General features: G+C 46.1%; 1 long non-coding RNA gene across 1 annotated transcript in view; it reads right to left on the bottom strand.

The window, feature by feature from the left end:
* Window positions 1-7,266: 7,266 nt before the first annotated feature.
* The window catches only part of LOC140738137 (uncharacterized), a 30,642-nt gene continuing 23,863 nt past the window's right edge, over window positions 7,267-14,045 (bottom strand). Inside the window, exon 3 of the long non-coding RNA XR_012101315.1 lies at window positions 7,267-8,067. This is a non-coding gene — a long non-coding RNA (uncharacterized lncRNA). The remainder of the gene's footprint in view (window positions 8,068-14,045) is intronic.

The raw sequence follows: 14,045 nt of genomic DNA, 5'->3' as shown, positions 1-14,045 counted from the left end.
ACTGCCTTTGAACTCTCTCTCCTGTTTCCGCACATCCTTTCTGAAAGAGGAGCAAACCTGCTCACAAAACCTCAAGTGAGGTCTCACCGGTGCTTTATAAAGTTTCAATATTACCTTCTAGTCCTCTTCAAATTGCATTTGCCTTCCTCACCACAGGGTCAACCTGAAAATTAACCTTTAGGGAATCAAGCTCAAAGATTCCCAAGCCCCTCTGCACCTCAGATTTTTGTATTATCTCTCCACGGAGAAAATAAACAACCCATTGGGTTCTTCCAGCTGTTTGTGTGTTGCTTCAGATTTCAGCATCCAAAGCCTCGTTGAAGTGGCGGGTACAGTGAAGGACGTTAATGGTCATGCAGTTTGGTAGAAGGAATAAAGGAATAGAGTATTTCAAAAGAGGAGTGAATTCAGTGGGTCATCACGCTGAATTCACAAAAGAGCAACTTGCAGTTTACGTCAGTGGTATGGAATGCAAATGCAATGCATATATATATGCATTTCAAGATGCCTGGAATATAAAATCACGGATGTAATGCAGAGGCATTATAAGGCATTGGTTAGACTGCATCTGGAGTATTGTGAGCAGTTTTGGGCCCCTTATCTAACATAGAATATGATGGCATTTGAGACGGTACTCAATGATGATCCCAGGAATGAAAGGGTTAATGTCTGAGGAACATTTGATGACTCTGCCCTGTACTCACAAGGGTTTAGAAGAATAGGGGGTGTGGATGGATCTCATTAAACTAAATGAATATTGAAAGGCCCTGATAGAGTGGATGTGGAGGATGTTTCCTGTCACGGGATGTCTGGGACCAGTGGTCACCTTCTCAGAATGGAAGGACTCCCCTTCAGAACAGAGATGAGGAGGAATTTCTTTCCCCATATGGTTGTGGGTGTGTGGAATTCATTGCCACAGATTTCTGTGGAGACCATGTCATTGGGTACGTTTAACATGGAGGTTGATAGGTTATTGATCAGTAAGGGTATCAAAGGTTATGGGAAGAAGGCCGGGGAATGGGTTGGAGACGGATCATAAATCCACCATGTTGGAATGACAGAGAGGAGGGGATGGGATGAAAGGCCTAATTCTGCTCCAATGTGTTTGGGTCGTATGGACCAGACTGCCTCACAGAGAGTGTCAGGAGAGGACAGGCAGAAGCCACACAACTCAACTGATCTCAGTCCATGGGGTTGGGGAGTGGGACCACACCCACTCCAACCTCCATGTACACAGGGTGTGGGCTCCAACTGCCTCCCCAGAGGGTGAGAACCAAACCCTGGCCTGATCAAAGGTGTGGTACACTCTCAGTGGAGCTCATTCTCCCAGAGCAACACCGATGTGGAGTCATGGCCCAAAATGTCGATTATTCCTCTCCATAGATGCTGCCTTTCGGGCAGAAGGAGCGAGTCACCTGTGGCTGGTAGCTCATAGAGGAGAAGGAAAACTCTGATCTCTCACCTCCCCTGCTCTGCAGCTATACCCACTCATGGGGAAGGCATCGGTGGTAAACCCCGAGGAAAAATCCTGAGCTGGAGTCCCTGAGGCAGTTCGACGTTGAGTTCAATGCTGACTGGCAAAGCCTGCAACGATGCTGGTGTCAGACTGTATCGGTCTCTGCTCTTCCTCGAGATTCATCAGCTACACGGAGAGTGGGAGCCTCCTGCCTGGACAACAGCTTTTCTCCATATCGTACTGCCCTGACCTGCACACCGGCAATGTAGACAGCTAGGATGCAACGTCCATAGTGTGTGTGTGTGTGTGTGTGTGTGTGTGTGTGTGTGTGTGTGTGTGTGTGTGTGTGTGTGTGTGTGTGTGTGTGTGTGTGTGTGTGTGTGTGTGTGTGTGTGTGTGTGTGTGTGTGTGTGTGTGTGTGTGTGCGCGTGCGTGAGTGAGTGTGTGTGTTGCTCTGGATATCAGGAATCTACAGAATCACTTACATTTATCATTCTTCTCGAGCCCTCAGCTCCATCGACATTACCCTGTGCTTCACGCCAGGGAGTCACGTGTCGTCCCCACAGTGAATGACTCCTGATGAGCCCAGCACGACAAAAAGACATTTACAAGGACACTGTCAGTTGTCAAGGGACTGAGTCACAGGGAAAGGTGGACCAGGCTGAACTTTATTCTTCACAGTGCAGGAGACTGAAGGGTAAACTTATAGAGGTGTGTAAAATTGTGAGGGACACAGACACCAATGACTATCACAAATTTCTGCCGATGTACCATGGAGACCATTTTAATGGGTTGTCTCACCATCAAGTATGGAGGGGTCACTGCACAGGATCGGGAAAAGCTGCAGAAAGTTGTAAACTCACCGAGCTCCATCATGGACATTGGATTCCCCAGCATCGAGGATATCTTCAGCAGGTGATGCCTCAAAAAGGCGGCACTCATCATTAAGGACCCCCAGTCACCCAGGACATGCCCCTTTCTGATTGCTACCATCAAGAGGGAGGTACAGGAGCCTGAAGACACACACTCTATATTTCAGGAACAATTTTTTCCCGTCCACTATCAGATTTCTGAATGGACAGTGAACCTATGAACACTTACTCAACATGTTTCTCTGTTTTTGCACCAAGGACTAATTTTTATTTTATTCCTCCTCTACTGTCAAAATGTATCCACACTCAGGTCGGAGGAACAACACCTTATATACCGGCTGGGTAACCTCCAACCTGATGGCATGAACATTCTGTTAATGCCCCTCCTCCACTTCTTACCCCATCCCTGACATATTTAGTTGTTTGCCTGATCCCATCTCCCTCTGGTGCTTCCCTCCTCCCTTTCTTTCTCCCGAGGCCTCCCGTCCCATGATCCTTTCCCTTCTCCAGCTCGGTATCACTTTCGCCGATCACTTTTCCAGCCCTTAGCTTCATCCCACCCCCTCCGGTCTTCTATCATTTCGCATTTCCCCCTCCCCCCACTACTTTCAAATCTCTTACTATCTTTCCTTTCAGTCAGTCCTGACGAAGGGTCTCGGCCCAAAACATCGACAGTGCTTCTCCTTATAGGTGCTGCCTGGCCTGCTGTGTTCCCAGCATTTCGTGTGTGTTGTTTTATTTTATATACATTTCTTCTTGTAACTTAGTTATTTATTATTACGATGTATTACAATGCACTGCTGCTGCAAAACAACAAATGTCATGACGTATGCCAGTGAGATAAAACCTGACTCCGATTTTCATGCGCAGTCTTTTTCAGAGATGTGGATTCATGAACTAGAGGGTGAAAGAAATGCAGAAGCTGGAAACCTGAGATAAAAACAGAAAATGCCAGAAGCACTCAGTGGGTCAGGCAGAATTTTTGGGGAGAGAAACAAACTGACCGTTTCATCCTCGAGGTCCAAGCCATTCACAACCAGAATCTGTGGTCGGGATTGAACCAGGTTCTCTCACACTCTGCTTCCTGCACCAACCAACATTACTCATCCGTGGGGAGGTCCGTGCTCTACAAGTTGTAAATAAAATAGCTGAAGATACGCAGAGGGTGCAGAGACTTACAGGATGCTGTCTAGGTTAGGGAGCATGATTTATGAGGAAAGGTTGAGCGAGATAAGATTTCACAACAGTCAGAACTGCCCAATGAATCACGGTCATCAAGAACGTATATTCAGCAAGGTGCTGGAAGAGGACCAGTAACATCATGAAGGAACACACCCACCCTGCTCATGGACTGTTTGTCCTACTCCTATAACAGAGGAGGCTATGTAGCATTCACATCAGTTCCACCAGACTCAAACACAATTACTTTCGGCAAGCTGAAGGGCTGAGCAACACCTCCACTCACTAACCCACCCCTGAACATTCCCCATAACCACCACTTTATCATTTCCTGTCAGAGTTACCTTATGTTCAGACACTACTGTGCCTCACATTATGGACATACAATTAATCTATGTATATAAGCTATCTCACATACTAATATTTATTGTGTTTTTATATTATCATTGTGTTCCTTTATCTTATTGTGTTTTTTGTGCAACATCGAATCTGTAGTAACAATAATTTTGTGCCGTTCAGTTGTGTACTGGAAATGACATTTAACAATCTTGAATCCTGAAACTTGAAACTTCAGTCAGAATAGCAAAGAATAAGACAATGGAAAGCATTGAAACACTTTTCTAGTGTGTACCATAAGACCGTAAGACATAGAAGCAGAAATAGGCCATTCAGACCACTGGGTCTGCCTCTTCTCCACCATTCCATCATGGCTGATCCCAGATCCCACTCACCCCATACACCTGCCTTCTCGCCATATCCTTTGAGGAAATAACAAGCAGGAAAGACAGAGGAGAATCAGTGGATGTGGTCTACATGGATTTCCAGAAAGCCTTTGAAAAGGTGCGGCATGGGCCGCTTAACAAGCTAACAGCCCATAGTATTACAGGAAAGATTAGCATGGCTGATAAGCAGGAGGCAAAGTGTGGCAATATAGGGAGCCTTTCCTGATTGGCTGCTGGTGACTAATGGTGGTCCGCAGGGACTGGTGGTGGGACCGCTTCTTTTTAGGTTGTATGTCAATGGTTGGATGATGGAATTTATGGTTTTGTGGACAATACAAAGATAGGTGGAAGGGCAAACAGTGCAGAGGAAGCAGGGAGGGAGGCTACAGAAGGACTTGGACAGATGAGAATGGGCAAAAAAGTGGCAAATGGAATTCAGTGTCAAGTAGTGTACAGTCGTGCACTTTGGTGGAAGGAATACAAGCATAGACTATTTTCCAATCATGGAGAAAAATGAAAAAATTCGAGCTGCAAAGAGCCTTGGGAGTTATCATGCAGGATTCCACAATTTGGAAAAATGAGTAGAGATCTCATTGAAACCTATCAACTGTTGAAAGGCCGAGATAGTGGATGTTGAGAGGATGTTTCCTATCGCAGGTGTCTCGGACCAGAGTGCACAGTCTCAGAGTAGAGGCACGACAATTTAAAACAGAGATGAGGAGGAAGATCTTTAGCTAGAGTGGGGAATCTGTGGACTTTATAGCTTTCAATCGCCCAGCTCCTGACTTAGTGAGTAATCTCTTCTCTGTCCTTTGAACAGTGTTAAACGTGAATGCATGTGGATAATAAAAAGTTCAGGAAGTACCTTTGACCAAGACATGCAGCATATTGAAAAAACCTTTCTCCCCAGCCTCCCAGAAACAAAGATATCATGTACCCCTTCTCCATCTATGTACAAATCTCTACCCTTATCTCCCTCTCACTTCCCTGTTTTTTCTTTCAATCTCTCCCAACCCATTATCCCTGTACCTGTTGCAGAGGGTCGCTGATTGCAGACAGAAGGTGGATGTGAGAGGGAGAGAGAGAGAGAGTGATAGAAGGATAGAGGGAGAGAAAAACAGAGAGAGGGAAAGGGAGAGAGAGAAAGAGAATGAATATCCTTGTTAAGGACATAACATCTCTTGCAGTAGAGTTGGATCTACACAATATCCCTGTCCACCGATCTCAACAGTGAACTATTTCCTGTTTATTGTACTGCTTATTGTTTACTTGTGCTGTCTACTAAATGTATTTTGAATTATATTTTGAATGTGTGGTGATAATTTGGTTTATATGCTGTGTGTATTACATGTTTTGTGGGTGCACCATGATCCAGAGGAACTTTGTTTTGTTTGCTTGTATATATGTACAGTCAGAAGACAATAAACTTGAACTTGAACTTTCATCTCCAATTCTCCATTTCTTACATCCCGATCCCTTTTCTAGTTTACCATCATTCTACTGGGGCATGGCTCAGAGCTGTGCTGGCTGCTCCACCATTACAAGCATCACACAGCTGCGTGGAATGCTCACAGGTATAAAGGTTCTGCCATCACCAAAAGAAATATGTGTAATGTGGGTGTAGGGGTGGGCTGCTTAGCAAGATAAGAGCCCATGGAATTACAGGGAGGTTACTAGCATGGGTGGAGTATTGGTTGTCTGACAGAAAGCAGAGAGTGGGAATAAAGGGATCGTATTCTGGCTGGCTGCTGGTTCCCACTGGAGTTCCACAGGAGTCGAATTTGGATCCGCTGCTTTTACGATGTATGTCAATGATTTGGACTATGGGATTAATGGATTTGTGGCTAACTTTGCCGATGATACAAAAATAGGTGGAGGAGCAGGTAGTGTTGAGGAAATAGAGAACCTGCAGAGAGACTTAGATAATTTCAGGGAATGGGGAAAGAAGTGGCAAATAAATTACAATGTTAAAAAGTCTATGGCAAATTATGGAATGTGTTTGGTCGTTGGAAGGTGTATGATCATGCACATTGGTTGAAGAAATAAATGGCAGACTATTAGTCAGACGGTGGTAAATCTATGAAATTTGTTGCCACGAGCAGCTGTGGAGGCCAAATCATTAAGGCAGAGATAGACAGGTTCTTGATTAGCCAGGGCATCAAAGGGTATGGGGATGACTGGAAGAATCGGATCAGCCCATGATTGAATGGCAGAGAAAACTCAATGGGCTGAATGGCCTATTTCCGCTCCTGTATCTTATGGTCTTAAAATAAATATCTGATTCAATGTAGAGATCCCGACTCTATTTGTCTCGTAAATTAGAGGAACAGCTCCTCATGTTCCACCAGGGTGGCCGGCAACCTAACGGCATCAACATCGAATTCTCAAACTTCTGGTAGTCGCTCCCTCTGTCACTTTTCCTGTTTAATCGTCTCTCTCCTCCTGACCCACCAGCCCCATCACCTTATCTCTTTCCCCTCCTCCCCACCCTCTCCATCTGCCCATCACCCACACACTCCTCCCCACCTCCCTCCCTTTATTCCAGGCTCCCCTCCTGTCAGATTCCAAAATCTTCAGCCCTTTGTCACTGACACCTCTCACCTCCCAGTTTCTGACTCACTTCCACACTCCACCCCTCCCTCATCTACCTGGATCACCTGCCAGCTCTGTCTCCATCCCTCTCTCCACCATTCTGCACAGGTCATCTCCGCTCTGACTTTCAGTCCGGATGAAGGGCCTCGAGCCAAAACGTCAACTGTCAACATCATCCCTCCATAGATATTATCTGACACACTGGGAGTCTCTGGTGCTTTGTGTGTTACCAAAACTACATGTCCCTTGTTACCAGGATTCACCTTGACCTCCCTCTTTCAGTCAACACCACTTGTCCCACTTCACCTGTCTCGGTGCGGGTGGACTTTAGCACCCAGGGGAGCCGGGGAGCTCAGGACCCGCCGCCCGCGGCTGCTGCTGAATCCGTAGTGTTTCTGTTCCGTTGACGGATGCGGTGAATGAGTTAAAATTAATGGATCGATAATTCTCACATCGTGTTTATTTCACTCTCCGCACATTTATATTTACACTGACTGACTCCTGACGCCGGTCCCGGACCCGGCCCATTTACAGACCCGGAGTGGAACCGGAGCAGATTCTCAGCCAATGGTTTTTATTCCAAGTCCAGAAGTAAGGATAAAGTTTTCCCGTGAATTTATTCCCAGTGAAGGTGTGGAGATGGGACTTCACTCTCTGGACATTTATATTTACACTAAATTACTCCTGACGCCGATCCCGGACCCGACCCGTTTACAGACCCGGAGTGGAACCGGAGTAGATTCTCAGCCACTGGTTTTCATTCCAAATCCAGAAATAAGGATAAAGTTTTCCCGTGAATTTATTCCCAGTGAAGGTGTGGAGATGGGATTTGGTCTCCGCATTGTAAAATGAGACTGTCCCGGACTCGTAACTGAGATAAACTCCCACCCTCCCGGGGATGGGTCCGGCAGGGAGACGGGAATTCAGGGGAGGTGAGAACCTTCATCACATCATCAAACCTGCCCGATGGTCCAGAATCCGGTCTCTGGACTCAGTGTGACCCATCCCTTCCTCTCCACAGACTCTGCGGCGACTCCCAGACCCCAGCGTCGATTCCCCGTCACCTCCACCTCCCAGTAATGTCTTCCCGATATGAATCTCTCCGATCCCAGCGCACAAGGCCAGACTGTGAACCTCTTCCCGGTGTCAGGGAGAATCCTCCAGGTCCCGGTCAGTCTCACACTCTTCCGATCCTCAGACACCTCGAGCTGTGGATGCGCCGTTTCCACATCCAGGGTGACAGAGACTGGGGGGAGAAGCAGAGAATTAGAGAGTCCCCGGGGATCGGAGGGAGACTCAGGCAGTGCGAATTATGTAGTGGATAACACAATACTGTTGAACCTTGGGGCGTTCTGGAGTTCAGAGTTCAATTGTGACACCATCTGTAAGGAGTTTGTACGGTCTCCCCCTTGTGCATTTTCTCCGGGTGCTCCCGATTCATCCCTCAGACTGGGGAGAAGTGGTCATTACTGCAGTGGGATCTGGAGCAGCTGGGGAAGTGTCAGCTGGAATTTAATGCAGACAAGTGTGATCTGTTGCTCTTCGGTAGGACCCCAGTGTAGGTCTTTCACAGTGAATGGTCGTGCACTGAGGACTTTGTTCTACAGCAGATCTGGGAACACAGGTCCAGAATACATCGAAAGTGGTGTTACAGGTAGATAGGGTCATTAAAAAAAAGCTTTTCTTTGGCCTTCATAAATCAAAGTATTGAGTACAGGAGATGGGATGTTATGTTGAAGTTGTAGGAGATGTTGTTGACGCCTAATTTGGAATATTGTGTGCAGTTTTGGTCACCTACCTACAGGAAGGATGTAAACAAGTTTGAAAGAGTACAGAGAAAATTTCCAGGGATGTTGCTGAGATTGGAGGACCTGAGTCATAAGGAAAGATTGAATAGTTTAGGACTTTATTCCTGTAACATAGAAGACTGAGGGGAGATTTGATAGAGGTATACAAAATTATGAGGGGTATAGATAGGGTAAATGCAAGCAGGCTTTTTCCATGGAGGTTGGGTGGGATTACAACCAGAGGTCATGGGTTAAGGGTGAAAGATGAAAAGTTTAAGGGAAACATGAGGGGAAACTGCTTCATTCAGAGGGTTGTGAGAGTCTGGAATGAACTGCCAGATCAAGTGGTACATGCAAGCTCGATTTAAATAATTATAATAATAATTATAGGAAAGATGTCAACAAAATAGAGAGAGTACAGAGGAGATTTATTAGAATGTTACCTGGGTTTCAGCACCTAATTTACAGAGAAAGGTTGAACAAGTTAGATCTTTATTCTTTGGAGCATATAAGGTTGATAGAAGTACCTGTATTTAAAATTATGAGGGGGATAGATAGAGTTGACGTGGATAGGCTTTTTCTATTGAGAGTAGGGGAGATTCAAAGAAGAGGACATGAGTTGAGAGTTAAGGGGCAAAAGTTTAGGGGTAACACAAGGGGGAACTTCTTTACTCAGAGAGTGGTAGCTGTGTGGACCGAGCTTCCAGTAGAAGTGGTAGAGGCAGGTTCGATTTTGTCACTTAAAAAAAAAAATTGGATAGGTATATGGATAGGAAAGGAATGGAGGGTTATGGGCTGAGTGCAGGTAGGTGGGACTAGGTGAGAGTAAGCATTGGGCATGGACTGGAAGGGCCGAGATGGCCTGTTTCTGTGCTGTAATTGTTATATGGTTACATGGTTAAACACTTAAGAGAAGTTTGAACAGGTACATGGATGGTCGGAGTTGGTGCAGGTCGAAGGGAGCAGATAGTTTAAATGCTTCGGTACAGACCAGGTGGGCTGAAGGGCCTGGGCTGTTAGTTTCTATCACTCTGTGACGCTCATACAAAGACATAACGGTTTGTAGGTTAAATGGTCATTGTACATTGCCCCGTGATTAAGCTAGTTTCAAATAGCTGGAGTGCTGGGTGGAGCGGGTCATTGGTCTGGACAGCCTGTTTCACACTGTCTCTAAGTAAATAAATACAGTTGAAGTCATAAGTTTGCATACACTTAGGTTGAAGTCATTGAAACTCATTGTTTAACCACGCCACAGATTTCACATTAGCAAACTATAGTTTTGGCAAGACATTGAGGACATTTACTTTGTACATGACCCGGGTAATTTTTCCAACAATTGTTTACAGGCAGATTATTTCACTTTTAATTGACTATATCACAATTCCAGTGGGACAGAAGTTTACAAACACAACCAAAAGAAATCAGTGAAGACCTCAGAAAAAAATTGTGGACCTCCACAAGTCTGGTTAATCCTTGGGTGCAATTTCCAAATGCTTGAAGGTACCACGTTCGTCTGTGCAAACAATAGTATGCAAATATAAACACTATGGGACCACGCAGCCATTATACCGCTCAGGAAGGAAACGTACTCTGTCTCCTAGAGATGAACATACTTTGGCGCGAAAGTGTAATCAATCCCAGAACAACAGCAAAGGACCTTGTGAAGATGCTGGAGGAAACAGGTAGACAAGTATCTATCTCCACAGTAAAACGAGTCCTATATCGACATAACCTGAAAGGCTGCTCAGCAAGGAAGAAGCCACTGCTCCAAAACCACCACAAAAAGTCAGACTACAGTTTGCAAGTGCACCTGGGGCCAAAGATCTTACTTTTTGGAGAAATGTCCTCTGGTCTGATGAAACAAAAATTGAACTGTTTGGCCATAATGACCATTGTTATGTTTGGAGGAAAAAGGGTGAGGCTTGCAAGCCGAAGAACACCATCCCAACCGTGAAGCATGGGGGTGGCAGCATCATGTTGTTGGGGTGCTTTGCTGCAGGAGGGACTGGTGCACTTCATAAAATCATGAGGAAGGAAAATTATGTGGATATATTGAAGCAACATCTCAAAACATCAGCCAGGAAGTTAAAACTCGGTCACAAATGGGTCTTCCAAATGGACAATGACCCCAAGCATACCTTGAAAGTTGTGGCAAAATTGCTTAAGGACAACAAAGTCAAGGTATTGGAATGGCCATCACAAAGCCCTGACCTCAATCCAATAGAAAATTTGTGGGCAGAACTGGAAAAGCGTGTGCAAGCAAGGAGGCCTACAAACCTGACTCAGTTACACCAGCTCTGTCTGGAGGAATGGAACAAAATTCCAGCAACTTATTGTGAGAAGCTTCTGGAAGGCTACCCAAAACATTACACCCAAGCTAGACAATTTAAAGCCAATGCTACCAAATTCTAACAAAGTGTATGTAAACTTTTAACCCACTTGGAATGTGATGAAAGAAATAAAAGCTGAAATAAATCATTCTCTCTACTATTATTCTGACATTTCACATTCTTAGGATAAAATAGTGATCCTAACTGACCTAACTCAGGGAATGTTTTCTAGGATTAAATGTCAGGAATTGTGAAAAACTGAGTTTAAATGTATTTGGCTCAGGTGTACGTAAACTTCTGACTTCAACTGTAACCTCTTCACTGTCCATGAAACCACCAGAGTCCGTCACAAACCTACTGAACACGTCACCTACATTCTCTCCAAATCATTCATATGAATGATGAGAAACAGTGGACCCAGCACCGATCCCTGCAGAACAACCACTGGTCACAGGACTCCACCCAGACAACTCTGTGTCCTATTCCAGATCGTACTGTATCCCATGTGATCTAACTCTCTGCTAACTTGTCAAATCCCTCGCTAAACTCCATGGAGACGATGTCTACTGCACTTCCATCAGCTGTAATTTATTTATTGAGATACAGCACGGAATAGGCCCTTCCGGCCCTTTGACCCCCACCACCCAGCAACCCCTGATTTAATCCGAGCCTGACCATGGGACAAGCTACAATGACCCCCACCACCCAGCAACCCCTGATTTAATCTGAGCCTGACCATGGGACAAGTTACAATGACCCCCCACCACCCAGCAACCCCTGATTTAATCCGAGCCTGACCATGGGACAAGTTACAATGACCCCCACCACCCAGCAACCCCTGATTTAATCCAAACCTGACCATGGGACAAGTTACAATGACCCCCCACCACCCAGCAACCCCTGATTTAATCCGAGCCTGACCATGGGACATTACAATGACCCCCCACCACCCAGCAACCCCTGATTTAATCCGAGCCTGACCATGGGACAAGTTACAATGACCAATTAACCTGCCTGCCGGTATGGGTTTGGACTGTGAAACTGGAAAACCCAGAGGAAATCCACACGGTCACGGGGAGAACGTACAAACTCCTCACAGCCAGTGACGGGACATGAACCCGGGTCACTGGTACTGTAAACCGTTGTGCTAACCACTATGCTACCGTACCGTCCATGCAGAAAACCAAGCTGGGTCTCCCTGATTAGTCCTCACCTTTCCAAATGAATGTAGATCCTGTCTCTCAGAATCCCCTCCATTAATGTACCCTCCACTGACGTTAGGCTCACCAGTCTGTACTTCCAAGGTTTTTCCCTACAGCCTATCTTCAATAAATGTTCAACATTAGAGTCTCTGATGTCTTAGGGCCCCTCACCCTCAGCTATCGAAGACACACATATCTCCAAAAGGGCCCCACAATGTCCTGGGATACACTTGATCAGGACCTGGGGATTTATCGACCTTTCTGCATTTTAGGACCTGCAGCACATTTGCTTCTGTAATGTGGTAGAAAATGAGGTCGGTCATCTTCTGTAACACGGGGGAATTGAGGGCCCTGTGGAACTGGCACAGAGAGGAGTTGAGCCCTGGGACTGAGAAATGATGACAGGGAGGTTTAGAAGGATACGGGCCAAATGCAGGTAAATGGACTGGGAGGTGATCTAACAGAGATATATAGGGTTATGAGGGGTTAGATTGAGCAGAGGAGAAGGAGAGTGATGAGACAGGAGTCTGAAGTGACTGTGGACTGAGGATTGGTGAAAGATGGCAGGCACGATGCTCCAGGTAGTGGAAGGGTGGGGAGTGTGGACTGTGGAGTTGGGAGACACTGGGAAGTGAATGACAGGTGGAGACCAACACAATGAAAGTTTTGATCGCTAGTCGGAGCGGGGTTGCGGGGATAGTTGGGAGATGGGAAGGTGGGAGACAGCTGTGGGAGGGTGAGAAACAGGAGCACAAAGGCCAACCTGTGCTGGAATCTTATCAGTAAAGGAGGTTCTACTCTATCCACCCAAAGGGGATCTTCCCAGTGGCCAAACATTTTAATTCCCATTCCAAAATATTGGTCCATGGTCGCCTCTTGCACCAAGATGAGGCCATCCTCAGGATGGAGGAGAACACCTTGTATTCTGTCTGGTTAGCCTCTGACCTGATGGCATGAATATTGATTTCTTCTTCAGGTAAAACTTTTCTCATCCCCTCCCCTCTACTTCTATTCCCCACTCTGGCCTTTAACCTCTTCTCACCTCCCTATCACTACTCCCTGGGTCCCCTCCTCCTTCCCTTTCTCTTATGGTCCACTCTCCTCTCCGATCAGATTCCTTCCTCTCCAGCCCTTTAACTTTCCCACCCCCCTGCTTCACCTATCACCTTCCAGCTAGCCTCTCTCCCCTCTCCCCACCTTTTTATTCTGGCATCACCCCTCTTCAATTTTAGTCCTGAAAAAGGATCACAGCCCAAAACATCAACTGTTTATTCATTCCAATAGATGCTGTCTGACCTGCTGAGTTCCTCCAGCATTTTGTGTTTGTTGATTTGGATTTCCAGCATCTGCAGACTTTTTCCTGTTTATGACAATGGGAACCATTAGGGGAGAGATGAATGGCAGATGGAACCAGGACCAGATGGGGGAGGGGTGGAAAGCCTGTGGTGAACTGTGTGTGTAGATGGAAACAGAAGGTGAAGGGGGGTGAATATGGGTGATAAGGGTCTCCTTTCCCACAAACCCTCTCCCCACAGCCCCTCATTAGGACAGAGGATGAATTTGCAGAGACTCTGGCAGATATATTTGCTTCACATTTCCCCACAGGTGAGCTGCTGGTAGACTGGAGGGTGGCTCAGGTGCTGCCGTAAGAAGGGCTGGAAGGTCACACCAGGGAACTCCAGGGGAGTCCAGAACTAGAGGGCAGAGATTGAAGGTGGGAGGGGTAAGTTTTTCAAGGGATCTGCAGGGCAACTTTCTCACTGTGAGGGAAGTGGGTACGTGTGGAAATTGCTGCCAAAGGAAGCCGTAGAAAGAGGTAAAATTAAAATATTATAAAATCAATTTAGACAGGTACAACAATAGGCAATGGTTAGAAGGATATGGGACAAACAGAGGGAAATGTGT

Source organism: Hemitrygon akajei, chromosome 2, assembly GCF_048418815.1.
Source record: "Hemitrygon akajei chromosome 2, sHemAka1.3, whole genome shotgun sequence".
Taxonomy (NCBI): domain Eukaryota; kingdom Metazoa; phylum Chordata; class Chondrichthyes; order Myliobatiformes; family Dasyatidae; genus Hemitrygon; species Hemitrygon akajei.
This window is presented reverse-complemented; position numbering and strand designations above follow the sequence as displayed.